Here is a 14294-nt window from a genome sequence, read left to right on the forward strand (position 1 = left end):
ATAACCATTGACACAATCCAGATTATTATTAACTCTTGCTGAATTATAATACTCATCTCCTATTTGGTCTCACTGCTTCTTCTCCATATAAAATAACCCAACTATACTGGATACTGACAGGCTTACCTTTCTAAAATACAAATTAATTTTCTTCAGTACTTTGCTTTACTTAAATGCCATTGCTAATAATTTATTCACAGTAGAATAAATTGAAATTTATTAGCAAAATGTAAACTTCCCTTTATAACCTGCTTCTGCCTAACTTTCTACCTATACTTTCTCCAGTCTGATACCTCCCCTGGTGTACAGTTTAACTGTATCAAATTCTGTACCATTGCATGGAGCTCCCACTCTATGTACTTGCATAGCATTCAGCCTTTCTCAAGCGAATCCCTTTCATTTCCTTGTCAACTTTGCTTGCCGGGGCATTGCCTATTTATTCTTAAAGCAGGAGCACAAATGCCCCTCCTACTATTAACCTTTCCCTAATCTCCTCAAGCAGAATTAATGTCTTTGATCATATTTTCTTAGCACTTTTAAATATATCGTATTCTATCACTTTCATTAATACATTTTTATTGAGGTAAAATTCACATTCGGTAAAATGGACAGATCAATGTATATTCACTGAGTTTTGACAAATGTATGCCTCTGTGTGAAACTGACACTTATAATGAAGATATAAAACATTTTCATAACCCAGAAAGTTCCCTTGTGCTTATTTCCATTGCCCACTGGGGATGGAGATATTTTGATTTCTGTGGAGATAATTTAGTTTTGGCCTGTATTTGGATTTTATATTAATGGAATCTTAGAATATGTTGTCTCTTTTCTGACTTCTTGCATTTAACATAATGTTTTTGAAATCCATCCATGTTTTTGCATGTATTAGTACCTTATTTGCTTATTTTCATGTTGATGAACATTTAGTTTTGTTACAGCTTTTGGATCTTATGTATAAAGATGTTGGAACATTTTGTACAAGGCTATTTTTGGACATATATTTTTATTTCTCTTGAGAAAATATCTGGGAGTACCTTGCTGTTGTCTGTTTGTTTATTTGTTTGTTTATTTATTTACTTATTTATTAGATTTTTGTCTTTTTATTATTGCTTTGTGATTATTTATGTATTGGTTGGATGTATTTTCTTAGGCCACAATTTGCCTTTTTAATCCTCTTAATGGAGTCTTTTCATAAGCATATTTTATTTGATAAAGCCCAACTTACTACATTTTTGTGTTCAATGCAGTTTATATCCTATCTAAGAAATCTTTTCCTTGTGGTTGGCAGGGGAAGATGGTGGAATAGGAGGACACTGAGCTCACCTTGTCCCACAGATACAACTAGATAACACATCAGTATAAATAACTGAGAAAATGACCTGAAGACTGACAGAACAGACTCCACAACTAAAGGCAGAGAAGAAGTCACACTGAAGAAGGTAGGAAGGGTGAAGATGTGGTTTGGGAGTGAAACAGACAGTGGCCATCCATGGTGGGGAGGGAGCTGAAGGTGGGAAGAAGGCCAAAAAAAAGTATTCTACTATTATACTGTGGAGCCTACATGGGGAAGACAAATCCCCATAACATTTGGCTTTGAAAGTGAGAGGGGACAAATTGTCTGAATTCTTACAAACAGCAGGACTTAAATTCTGGAATTTTAAGAAATCAGCAAGTTTGGCTCTGGGAGAGCCCTAAGGGTGTTAGGAAGTGGCGTCCCCACCCTGAGAGGGACAGCATAACAAACAGCCCCACTTCTGGTGAACTTGAGCCCCACTTTGGGATTCTCTTTCTCTCCCTTTCCCTCTGCCCCTCGCTCACTTGTACTCTCTCTCTCTCTCTCTCTCTCTCTCTCAAAAATATATAGAAAAAAAAAAAGAGTAGGAGGTGCAGCTGACTTTCCTAACACATGGAAACAGACGCAGAGTTAGACAAACTGAGGAGACAGAGGCATATGTCCCAAATGAAAGAACAGGACAAAACCACAGCAAAGGGTCATAAGTGAAACAGATATAGGTAATATTCTGGAAAGAGAATTTAAAGTAATCATCATTACTCACTGGACTTTAGAAGAATGGACAATATCAGTGAGACCCTTAATAAAGAGATAAAAAAAAGTAATCAGAGATGAAGAACACAATAAATGAAATAAAAAATACACTTGATGGAATAAATAGCAGGCTAAAGAAAGCAGAGGAATGAATTAATGACTTGAAAGACAGAGTAATGGTAAGTAATTAAGCTGAACAAGTGATAGAAAAAAGAATTATGCAAAATAAGAATAGATGTAGAGAACTCAGTGACTCCATCAAGTGTAATAACATTTGTATTTATAGGGGTCCCAGAAGAACAGGAGAGAAAAGGGGGGGGAAGAAAATTTATTTCAAGAAATAATAGCTGAAAATTTCCCTAATCTGAAGAAAGAAACAAATATCCAGATCTAGGAGGCACAGAGAGCCTCCCGCAAAATCAACCCTAGGAGGTCCGCACCAAAACAAATAGTAATTAAAATGGCAAAGAATTAGTGATATATAAATAATTCAAAATTTGGAAGAGAAAAGATGATTACATAGAAGGGAAACCCTGTAGGATATTAGTGGATTTTTCAGCAGAAAATTTGCAGGCCAGAATGGAGTGGCATGATATATTCAAAGTGCTGAATGGGTCTGCAGCCAAGAATGCTGTATCCAGGAAGGCTATCATTCAGAATAGAAGAAGAGATAAAAATTTCTCAGACAAGCAAAAACTAAAGGAGTTCATGACAACTAAAGCAGCCATACAAAAAAATATTAAAGGGAACTCTTTTTGTGGAAAGGAGAGACATATGTGAATGTGAAAAGTAGAAAGCACAAAAGCAGTAAAAATAAGTATATCTGTAAAAATCAGTTAAGGGATTCACAAAATAAAAGAATGTAAAGTATGATATCATATACCTAAACCATAAGAGGGAGAGGAGAAAAGAATGGGTTCAAACTCAAGTGAACATCAACTTAATATAGAAGTGAACATCAACTTACATGCAGAAGATGTTATATACAAACCTTATGGTGACCAGAAATCAAAGCCCAGTAATGGATATGTAAAGAATAAAGAGCAAGGAATCCAAGCATATCACTAAAGAAAGCCAACAAACTATGAAAGAGAGCAAAAGAGGAAACTATCATAGAAAAACTACAAACACAACCACAAAACAAATTATACAATGACAATAAATATGTATATATCAATAATTACTTTTTAAAATCTTTAAATGTTTATTTTTGAAACGTACAGAGAGAGAGAGAGAGAGAGAGAGAGAGAGAGATGAAGCATGAGTGGGGGGAGGGGCAGAGAGAGAGAGGGAGACACAGAATCCAAAGCAGGCTCTAGGCTCTGAGCTGTCAGCACAGAGCCCGACATGGGGCTCAAACTCACAAATCATGAGATCATGAGCTGAGCTGAAGTCAGACACTTAACTGACTGAGCCATCCAGGTGTCCCTATCAATAATTACTTTGAATGTAAATGGACTACATGGTCCAATCAAAAGATGATTCAATAAAAAAAGCAAACAAAGACCCATCTGTATGCTGCCTACAAGAGACTCATTTTATTTTATTTATTTTTTTAACGTTTATTTATTTTTGAGACAGAGAGAGACAGAGCATGAATGGGGGAAAGTCAGAGAGAGGGAGACACAGAATCTGAAACAGGCTCCAGGCTCTGAGCTGTCAGCACAGAGCCCGACATGGGGCTCGAACTCACGGACCGCGAGATCATGACCTGAGCCGAAGTCAGACGTTTAACCGACTGAGCCACCCAGGAGCCCCAAGAGACTCATTTTAGATCTAAAGACACCTGCAGATTGGAAGAGAGGGGATGGAAAAATATTTATTATGCAAATGGATGTCAAAAGGAAGCCATGGTAGCAATGCTTATTTTGGATAAAAGTTTAAAACAAAGGTTGTAATCAGAGACAAAGAAGGACACTATATAATCATTCAGGAGACAATCCAACCAAATCTAACAATCGTAAATATTTATGCATCCAAGAAGAGAGCACCCAAATATATAAAAACAATTAATAACAAAAATAAAGGAATAAATTGATAATAACACAATAATTGTAGGAGACTTTAACACCCACTTAAATCAATTGACAGATCATCCAAGCAGAAAGTCAACAAGAAAACAACTTTGAATAACACACTAGTCCAGATGGATTTAAAACAGCAGAATACACATTCTTTTCAAGTGCACATGGAGCATTCTCTAGAATGGACCATATACTAGGAAACAAAACAGGTCTCAACAAATTCAAAAAGACTGAAGTCATACTATGCATCTTCTCTGAAAATAACATTATGAAACTAGAAATCAACCAACAAAAATATTTAGAAAGAGCACAAATATATGGTTAAATAACATGCTACTGAACAATGAATGGATCAACCAAGAGATCAAAGGGGAAATAAACAAATACATGGAAACAAATAAAAATGAAAATACAGTGGTCCAAAGCCTTTACAATACAGAAAAAAGTGGTCCTAAGCGGGAAGTAGATAGCACTACAGGCCTACCTCAAGAAGCAAGAAAAATCTCAAACAACCTAACCTTACACCTAAAGGAACTAGAAAAAGGATAATGAATTGAGCCTAACCTAAAGCCAGAAAAAAGAAGGAAATAATAAAGTTTATAGCAGAAATAAATGACATTGAAACTAAAAACAAAAACGAATAGAACAGATCAATGAAATTAGGAGTTAGTTCTTTGAAAAAAATTAATAAAATTGATAAACCTCTAACCAGACTTATTAAAAAGAAAAGAGGAAGGACCCAAATAAATAAAATCACAAATGAAAGAGGAAAAATAATCAATACCACAAAAATACAAACAATTATAAAAGAATATTATGAAAAATTGTATGCCAACAAATTGGACAACCTAGATGAAATAGATAAATTCCTAGAAACATATAAACTACCAAAAGTGAAACAGAAAGAAATCAAAAACTTGAACAGAGCAATTATCAGGAATGAAATTGAATCAGAATTCAAAAACTGCCAACAAACAGAAATTCAAGACCAGACAGCTTCACAGGCAAATTCTACCAAACATTTAAAGAAGAGTTAATATCTATTCTTCTCAAACTATTTCAAAAAATAGAAAAGGATGGAAAACTTCCAGATTGATCCTATAAGAACAATTTACACTGATACCTAAACCAGATAAGATTCCACTAAAAAAGAGAACTACAGACCAATATCTGTGATGAACAAAGATACAAAAATTCTTAATAAAATAGTAGCAAACTGAATCCAACAATAAAATACAAAATCATTTACCATGGTAAGTGGGAGTTATTCCTGGTTTGCAGGGGTAGCTCAGTATTCACAAATCAATCAACATGATACACCACATGAATGAAAGAAAGGATAAGAACCATATGATCATTTCAATAGATGCAGAAAAGCATTTGACAAAGTACAACATCCACTCATGATAAAAATCCTCAACAAAGTAGGCTCAAAAAGAACATACCTTAACATCATAAAGGCCTTATATGAAAAACCCACAGCAAACATCATCCTCAATGGGGGAAAACTGAGAGCTTTTCCTCTAAGGCCAGGCAACAGGGATGTCTACTCTCACCACCATTATTCAGTATATTACTTGAAGTCCTAGCCACAGCAGTCAGACAACAAAAAGTAACAAATGGCACCAAAGTGGCAAGAAAGAAGTAAAATTTCTATTATTTGCAGATGACACGATATTCTGTATAGAAAACCCAAATGCTTCCACTGAAAAATTGCCAGAAATGACAAACAAATTTAAGAAAGTCACAAGATGCAAACTCAATGTACAGAAATCTGTTGTATTTCTATACACCAATAATGAAGCAGCAGAAAAAGAAATTAAGAAACAATCCCTTTTACAATTGCACCAAAAACAATAAGATACCTGGGAATAGTCATAACCAATGAGATAAAAGACCTGTATTCTGAAAATATAAGACACTGATGAAATAAATTGAAGATGATGCAAAGAAATGGAAAGACATTTCATGCTTATGGGTTAGAAGAACAAATATTAAAATGTCCCTCCGACCCAAAGCAATGTACACATTTAATGCAATCCCTTTCAAAATACCATCGTTTTTCCCAGAGCTATGACAAACAATCCTAAAATTTGTATGGAACCACACAAGACCCTGAATAGTCAAAGAAACCTTGAAAAAGCCAAGGAAAGCTGGAGGCATCACAATTCTGAACTTCAAGTTATATTACAAAGATGTAGTGATAAAAACAGTATGGTACTGACACAGAAATAGACACATAGACCAATGGAATGGAATAGAAAAGCCAGAAATAAACCCACAACTATTTAGTCAGTTAATCTTTGACAAAGGAGAAATGAATATCCCATGATAAAAAGACAGTCTCTTCAACAAATGGTGCTGGGAAAACTGGACAGCTACATGCAAAAGAATGAAACGGGACCACTTTCTTAGACCATATACAAAAATAAACTCAAAATGGATCAAAGACCTAAATGTAACATATGAAAGCATAAAAATACTATAAGAGAGCCCAGGTAGCAATTTCTCTGACATTGGCTTTAGCAACATTTTTCTAGATATGTCTCCTGATGCAAGGGAAATAAAAGCAGAAATAAACTATTAGGACTGCAACATAAAAAGCTTCTGCACAGCAAAGGAAACAATCAGTAAAACTAAAGGCAATCTACTGAATGGGAGAAGTAATTTGCATATGACATATCCTTTTTTTTTTTTTTTGAAATTTATTGTCAAATTGGTTTCCATGCAACACCCAGTGCTCATCCCAAAAGGTGCCCTCCTCAATACCCATCACCCACCCTCCCCTCCCTCCCACCCCCCATCAGCCCTCAGTTTGTTCTCAGTTTTTAAGAGTCTCTTATGCTTTGGCTCTCTCCCACTCTACATATGACATATCCAATGTAGGTTTAGTGTCCAGGATATAAAAAGAACTGATAAAACTACGGCCACCTGGGTGGCTTAGTCAGTTGAGTGTCCGACTTCGGCTCAGGTCATGATCTCATGGTTTGTGAGTTCGAGCCCTGCATCGGGCTCTGTGCTGACAGGCCTGGAGCCTGCTTTGAATTCTGTGTCTCCCTCTCTCTCTGCTCCTTCCCTGCTCACTCTCTGCCTCTCTCTCAAAAATAGACTTAAAAAAAATTTAAAAAAAAGAACTGATACAACAGTTCTTCTCAACACCAGAAAAACAAATGATCCAATTAAAAATGGGCAGAAGACATGAAAAGACTTTTTTCCAAAGATATACAGATGGCCAACAGATACATGAAAAGATGTTCAACATTACTCATTCTCAGGGATATACAAATAAAAAAATACAATGAGATATCTCCTCATACTTGTCAGAATGGCTAAAATAAAAACAGAAGAAACAAGTGTTGGTGAGGATGTGAAGAGAAAGGAACCCTCATATACTGTTGGTGAGAATGCAAACTGATGTAGTCACTGTGGAAAGCAGTATGGAGGTTCTTCAAAAAGTTAAAAATAGAACTACCCTACTCTCCAGTAATTGTACTATTGAGTGTTTTTCAAAAAATATGAAACCATAATTCACAGGGATACATCCACCCCTATATTTATTGCAGCATTATTTACAATAGCAAAATTACGGAAGCAGCTCAACTGTGCACCAATACGTGAATGGATAAAGATGTGATATGTATATACAATGTATTATTTAACCATAAAAAAGAATGAAATCTTGCCATTTGCAAGAACATGGATGCATCTAGAGAGTATGTTGAGAAGTGAAATCTGTCAGTTAGAGAAAGACAAATACCATATGATTTCACTCACGTGTTGAATTTAAGAAAACAAAAGAGCAAGGAAAAAAAAAGGGGGGGAGAGAGAGGGACAAGCCAATAAACATAGTCTGAACTTTAGAGAACAAACTGATGGTTACCAGAGTAGAGGTGGGTGGGGAGATGAGTGAAATAGGAGAAAGGGATTAGGAGCACCCTTATCATGATGAGCACTAAGTAATGTATAGAATTGTTAAATCACTATATTGTACACCTGAAAGTAATATAACACTGTATGTTTACTAGAATTAAAATTTTAAAACCTTAAAGGTAAAAACAGAATCTTTTTCCTGTCTTAAGATCATAAAGACACTCCTTTATGTTTTCTTCTAGAGGCATTATAGATTTAGCTTTAAAATTTGAACTGTCATCCAACTTGAATTAATTTTCATGCCTGGTGTTGAAATAAGGTTTGAGGCTGATTTTTTTTCCTATTTGTTTATTCAATGTTTTTAGTATTATCTCTTGAAAATACTGGTTTTCCTCCTATTGCATTGCCTTAGTGACTGTCAAAAATAAGTTGTCTATTTTTGTGATTATTTCTAGATTCTCTATTTTTGTTTCATTGATCTGTTTATCTCTATTTGCATCAAAATCATACTGTCTTGATTAATTAAACTTTATAGTAAGTCTTGAAATCAGGTAGCGTCTTCCAACTTTTCTTTTCCAAGATTGTGCTAAGTCATTTGCATAGTGTACAGTTAGTTCACCCTTGAACACCACAGGGGTTGAGGGAGCCAATCCCCACCTAATTGAAAACCCATGTGTTACGTTTGACTCCCCAAAACTTAACTACTAATAGCCTACTGTTGACTGAAAGACTTATCAATAACATAAACAGTCAATTAACATATATTTTATATGTCATGTGTATTATATACTTTTTCTTATAATAGTTTCCTATTATAGAGAAAAGAAATGTTATTAATCTTAAGGAAGAGAAAGTACATTTATAGTATTGTACTATATTTACTGAAAAAATATCTGTGTATGAGTGGATCCATGGATTTCAAACCTGTGTTAAGGGTCAACTGTATTAGTTTCTATAGCTGTGTGACAAATTACCACACACTTAGCAACTTAAAAATAATGCCACTTATTATCTCATCATTTCTGCAAGTCAGAGTCCAGGGTACTCTGCTCAGGTTCTCAAAAGGCTGCAATCAAGGTGTCAGCTTGGGATCAATTTAGTCCTAGGATCAGGATCCTCTTCCAATCCCACATGCTGATTTTCAGCATGCATTCCCTTGCAGCTGTACAGTTTGTGGTGGCTTGTTTCTTCAACACCAGTAGAGGAATCTCTCTGAACTCAGGGAAGAACTTAACCCTCTTTAGTTCAGCTAGACTGCATGGCATTTTCTTTTCTTTTTCCTGCCTCAGAACTTTGAACTCAGAACATCTTTTTTCTTTGCCATATTGAAATTTATTACCTATATTACCATATAGGTAATACCATTCTTTCTTCCATCGGGTATAAGTTTAAATTGCTTTTGATTTTATTTAGAAAAATTTAAAACAATAGAAAATTTGTAAGAATAGTACAATGAACACATATTCAACTTCAATGTACATTTACCATTTGTAAATATTTTCATCATTTGTGTATATTTTGTCAGTCTCTCTCTTTGTCTCTGTTTCTCTATGTGTATCTCTCTCTTTTTTTTTTTTTAATGTTTATTTTTGAGAGAGAAAGAGAGGCAGAACATGAGCTATGGTGGGCAGAGAGAGAGGTTGACACAGAATTAGAAATAGGCTCCAGGCTTTGAGCTGTCAGCACAGAGCCCAATGCTGGGCTCAAACTCACAAATCGTGAGATCATGACCTGAGCTGCTGAAGTTGGATGCTTAACCAACTGAGCTGCCCAGGCACCGCCATGTGTATCTCTCTCTCTCTCTCTCTCTCTCTCTCTCTCTGTTTCTACCCATCTCTGTCTATGTTAAACCATTTTAGGTTAATCTACACTCACCTTGATCCTTGATCTTTCACCACGAAATAATTTAGCATCTATTTCTTAAGAGTAAGGCCATTCTCTTATGTAACTATGGTATTTTTTTCAAATTAAGGAGAACTAATATCAATAAAATACTTTTGTTTAGTATGTACTCCATGGTCAAAATCTGCTAGTTGACTCCATGTTTTTTATAGCAACTTTACCTTTCCATCTAGGATCCAATCTAGACTTCCATCACATTTGGTTTTCATATTTCTCTAGTCTCCTTTCATCTGAAACAGTCCCTCAACCTTTCATTGACATTAACAACTTTGGCATTTTTGAAAAGTCCAAGCCAATTATTTGTTGTTGTTGTTGTTGTTTTTAATGATTGCCTGATGGTTGGATTTAGGTTATTATTTTTTTTTACAGGAATACTATAGAAATACTATCTCAGTGTACCACTTTAGTTGTTGCATATTTGTGGTGATAACTTTATTGATTCTTAGATAGAATCTGCCAGATTTCTCCACTAGAAAGATATCTTTTCTCCCATTGTAGATAACAAGTAAATTGTAGAGATATCACTTTCTTGACTTTACAATCTAAACTTTGTTCCCATAATATTATAGTCTCTGTGAGGACCTGGTATTTATTTTATTTATTAATTATAGCTTCCAATTATTTATGTATTCATTATGTCTATTTGTTGTAGCTATTTCTCTTGTAGCTATCTCTCTGTCTTATTCACTGTTATATTCACAGGGCCTAGCACAGTGTGTGGTACAGAGTAACAGAGTAGACACTAATAAAATAAGTGAGTGAATGCATGAATACGTAATTAAATTAGGAAAATTATTTAGTAAAGAAATTATAGGATTTCTTTATATAAATGATAGAAATAAAGCTTGTAAGACTTTATTTTAAACCCTATGTTCTGCTGATAATTTTGTCATCCTATTCCTAGACAGTTAGAGAGAAGATGATGCTATTTCTCTAAACTGGGCGTTTCTCTGTAATGCACATTTTGTATTCTAAGCAACACAGACCTGTAGGCAGAAAGATAGTAATGGAAACAGAAATCCCAGCTCTTGAATAATAGGTTCAGATGTTTTTAAGAACAACAAATCCAGTTGATTGATAGTCGTACCTCATCTGTTATGATCTATCCAATATTAGATAATCTTTCTGCAGATTGGTACAGAGCATTGGACATGTTTTTAGACTTGTAGTTTGTCATTTGGTTCAAAGAGAAGTAGACTGTGTACATTGCTGTCAGAGATTATTCTTGGTAACATTTTCTTAAGTCACATATTATTAGGTTTTGAAATAATTTTTATTTTAGTATCGCATTTTTTTTGGCAGAAGTTGATTTCTGTGCATACAAATCACCTTTTTCTCTAGGACAGTGATTTCTTTGTTGCCTTTTCACTCTCCTCTGGGGTCATCTATTTCCTTCCTGCCACCTCCACTAAATATTTAGTTATACCTTATAGTCAGTAATTAAAAAGTATGAATTTTACTAACAGAAGTTTATTTCAACCTCCTTTTGCAGAAGTCTGCTATTTTCCATAAAAGAGCAACCTTTGATTTAACAATTAAGAATTCTCATGGAAAATTCAATAACAGATCTTCACCATATTCTGCTAGAGCACCTCAATGTCATTGCAGAGTCCCATGGGATCTGATGAGTTTTGAGCCATAAATGCTATATTTTATAACCTTTGAAATTTTATGCTCCTAGCAAGGCTGTCCCTACTCTTAACAGTCCCTCTTTACAGAGCTGGAGAGGGACAGAGACTACTCCATGTTCCTGGTAAGATGGATATTCATCAGTATCATGTACACTTTGATTTACCACCACAAATTACTTGATAACTATCCCAAGGTGGAAAACTAACATCGAACTACTCACTAAGAAAATAATCCATGATTTCTCCCATTTCTGTTTACTTCAGTCAACAGACTTAGGAAGTCTAAGGTGCATGGACATCTCTCATTACCCAGAATCTCTTTTCTACATTGCTCTGCATATTCTATAAATGGGCTCTCATTTGTACTCTAATTGGGAGCTAGCTTTCTTACAGCCTTCTCAGGTGGTGGCATCCCACATATTACTAGAGGTGTGGTAAGTTCACCTTTCTTCATTGCTCCTTCCAGATATTGTTTCTTCAGCCACTATCAAAAGCCCAGTTTTGATTCTCATGCTATCACCTTCTGTTCCAGTCATCTTCATCACTTATGGTCACTTGCCTTCATTTATTGATGATACTGGTTCAATATATTTTTCTGCACCATTCTTCTCAGTCTGAGTAATTTCAATTCCGTGTATATTATCTATATAATACATTCAACAATGACTTATTAATTTCTTTTTTATTAAAAAAAATTTTTACATTTATTTATTTTTGATAGAGAGAGACAGAGCACTGTGGGGGAGGGGCAGAGAGAGAAGGAGACACAGAATCCGAAACAGGCTCCAGGCTCCAAGCTGTCAGCACAGAGCCCAACGCAGGGCTCGAACTCACAAACCGCAAACCGCGAAATCATGACCCAAGCCAAAATCGGACGCTCAATGACTGAGCCACCCAGGCGCCCTGACTTATTAGTTTCTTAACCTGCTGACTTCTAGTGATTTTTTCTCCTCTTATATCAGCCATATATTCTAATGTATTCCAGGTCTTGTTGTGTGCAATAACTACAACTCATCTAAATTGTTTATCACAAGTATCCCTGTCTTTGACAACCAACTCCATCTTTCCATTATTTTTCTAGCACCCTATTTCTAACTATTCTTTGACCTGACTCAGACTCCAATATATTCATTCTATTAGCTTTTCACTGTCACCCATGTTATGTCCTTATTTCTTTTCTTACAAAGAATTAGATTCCATGATTCACTATTCTAATCAATCTTTTGCATATACCCATAATTCTTTTTTTTATTCTTTCTCCCTTCCTCTTGGCAAAACTCCAAAGCTTGTTAAATCAAACTCTCTGCCTACTCCAGATGTATATCAGAGCAACATTGCTGAAGAAAATGCAGCCAAGCTGACTGGTCTCATTTCAGATTCTAAATCACAGAATTCAAATGAAACCCCAACACTACCCTGTGCTTCTGTGACATTTTCATAATCAGTTTGTATCCCTATTTTCTAAGAATACTATTTCATATCATGTCAACTCTGTTTTAATCTGTTATCCCTCCTTCATCTTTACTCTCAGATGTTGAGCTGTCTTATTAATTCAACAAAATAATTGAATCAATTTTAAAAGAATCTTTACATCTTCCTGCACATGACCTTTATGTATACTTCTACATCTAGCCTTTTCTTATACGTAATACAATCTTTCCACCCAACCCCCCAACCACAGTCATTCTATTTGTGCCCTGGATTCTATCCCTTATCACCTACTTAAGACCTTTATCTTTCAATTATCTTCATACTCATTAAATCATCAATTTCTTTTTCACTGTACTGAACATTTCCATCACAGTGCAAACATTATATATATATATATATATATATATATATATATATATATCCCATTTTAAGACAACCATAACAAGCACAAATGCTAAACCTTCATCTTCCTACAGGCTTCTCCTTTCTCTCTTCTTTGTGATAGCACTCCTAGATAGGGTTGTATATATTCCCCCTCTCCAACGTCCTACTTTCTAATCTCTATTGACCCATTCCTATCAGACTTTATTTTTAATTACTCCACTGAAATCTTTCTTATCAAGGTTACCAGTGACCTCCTTGTTGCTAAACTTATTGGGCAAATTTTAGTTTCTATTACTTGACCTGTCTATAGCATTTGAAACTCTTGATTTCATCTTTCCTCCTTAAACATTTCTTCACATCACATTCTAACAGATTTTTGTTTCAACACAATTACCACTCCTTCCCAGTATCTTTTGCTAGAAATTCCTCACCTTTTCAGTTCTTAAATTTTCTAGTGGTCTCTATCTTAGGCCTGGAACCTGTTCTCCTCTGTCTCACCACTCACTTTCTAAGAGATCCTATCCATCGATATGGTTTGTATCATATCTATGTGTTGTGAGCTTCCAACATGGGTCTCTCTTTTTTGACTATTAGAATTGAATTTCCTCTTACCATCTCTACTTGGATATATAATAGGCATCTAAAGGTACCTAAAACTGGCATATTGATTTTGCCTTTAAATCTCATTCCTTCATCTTCCTTATTGGAAATCCAGTTTTCTTAGATTCAAAATGTGTAGTCATCTGTATTCCACACTTTCTCTTATATCCCACATACATCCTGTTAGGCGACTCTGTGAGCTCTGTCTTTAAACTACTTCCTCCATGGCTTGCTAATTGCCAGGAGCTTCGAAAGAAATCAAATAAACAAGAACACAAGCATGAAATTTAAAGTGTAGGCCTATGCCACATGTAAGTGTGATTTCCAAATTTGCATTGTCTCTTAAGTGTGAAATTAAGTGAAATGAGCCAAATTGATGTAATTTAAACTGGCATGTTATTG

The 14294-nt window shown here is 35.1% G+C and overlaps 1 long non-coding RNA gene across 1 annotated transcript in view; it reads left to right on the forward strand.

The window, feature by feature from the left end:
• The window catches only part of LOC132679404 (uncharacterized), a 556619-nt gene that overhangs the window by 353442 nt on the left and 188883 nt on the right, over positions 1 to 14294 (forward strand). The window contains exon 3 of the long non-coding RNA XR_009610138.3: positions 1292 to 1442. This is a non-coding gene — a long non-coding RNA (uncharacterized LOC132679404). The remainder of the gene's footprint in view (positions 1 to 1291; positions 1443 to 14294) is intronic.

This window comes from Panthera onca, chromosome A2, assembly GCF_046562875.1.
Source record: "Panthera onca isolate mPanOnc1 chromosome A2, mPanOnc1 haplotype 2, whole genome shotgun sequence".
NCBI lineage: Eukaryota > Metazoa > Chordata > Mammalia > Carnivora > Felidae > Panthera > Panthera onca.